Source organism: Cebus imitator, unplaced genomic scaffold (assembly GCF_001604975.1).
Source record: "Cebus imitator isolate Cc_AM_T3 unplaced genomic scaffold, Cebus_imitator-1.0 Scaffold540, whole genome shotgun sequence".
In the NCBI taxonomy this organism is placed as follows: Eukaryota; Metazoa; Chordata; class Mammalia; order Primates; family Cebidae; genus Cebus; species Cebus imitator.
In genome coordinates, this window is record NW_016107855.1 from 105746 (window position 1) to 107028 (window position 1283).

The following is a 1283-nucleotide window of genomic DNA, read 5'->3' on the forward strand; positions in this document are numbered from 1 at the left end:
AAAAAAAAAAAAAAAAAAGAAAGAAAAAAGTGACACAGATTCCTCTCAGCCACATGTCACCAATCTCAAAAAAAAAAAAAAAAAAAGTCCATAGTGGCTGAAGTGTGGAGTACAAGGGCCAGATGCCCCTGGAGAGATGGAGGCAGGGGGCTGGCTGAAGTGGTCTGGTGGGCAGTTTGATCTTCCTTGGAAGAGCAGTGGTAAACCAATGGAGAGTTTTGAGCTGATGAGACAGTATCCTGAGTAGTCAAATCACTTTACCTTGTAGTTTAGGCTCTGTTTCTAATATTTGCTGTTAGAACCTCCTGGAGGGACTAAAGGGTGAGGGACGATAAGGCGTTATCTATGCTTTTCCCAATTATCTCTGAACCTCATTTGCTCTTTGTACTACAGTTATACCACTTCACAAATAAGGCGAAAAAGAAATAGTACTAGTCTTCATTGGAGCAAAGATATTCTGCCCTCATGGAGCACACATCCTAGTAGGAGCAGACAGGTGACAAATAGAAAAAGTTTAGTAAGTTAATGATATAGTATATCTAGTGATGTTTGGTGCTTGCTATAAAAATAAGGCAGGCAAGGGGTAGGTATAAAGGATGTCAGAGTCCAATTATAAGTAAGGTAGTGAGGGAAGCCTCATTGAGAAGATGTCATTTGGACAGAGACCTGAAGGAAAGGAGGGGGATTAGTTAACAGAGGAGCTCTGCCTGACTCCAGGTGCTGCACCCTCTTGGCTACTCTGCCCAGCTTCCAGACACGCTCCACCTGTGCCCCACATTGCTTAGCCTTTTTGGAGTACTTGATATCCTGGCTTCTTGACATTTACAGAGACAGTGGGCTCTCCGGCCTCTGCCCCAAAGGCCTGGATTCCACCTGGTTCCCTCTGCTTCCTCCAAGGGACTGGTACCTTTTGGGCCCAGTCTTTTCCCAGCAAACTAGTGGACTGTGATCATGCCACCTGGATGCCTCAGGTATCTGGGCTATGGTTCATGCTTTGGAAAGATTGGCTGGCCAAGTCTTTGAAAGCCTTTTTAAAGGTCAGGGGTGGGAAAAACCCTGTCTCGTGGCCTCTAGGCACTGATAGTGTCAGAGAGGCTGGGGGCTGAATAAATGCTAGCTTGGAACATTCCAACCCTGGCCGCTCAAAGGGGCCCCTCACCATGTTGTCCTAAAAAGTTTTAGCTGGAATTGCTTGTCCTTCTTTTCTCTGGAAGATTTTGGACAAAACTGACAGGGCCAAGCAGATATACTTCCCAGAGCAAAAAGACCCTCTTTTTTTTTTT

The 1283-nt window shown here is 45.4% G+C and overlaps 1 protein-coding gene across 19 annotated transcripts in view; it reads left to right on the forward strand.

Moving 5' to 3' along the window:
• TCOF1 (treacle ribosome biogenesis factor 1) overlaps nucleotides 1–1283 on the forward strand; it is a 44597-nt gene that overhangs the window by 1733 nt on the left and 41581 nt on the right. The gene's annotated exons all lie outside the window — the stretch shown is intronic.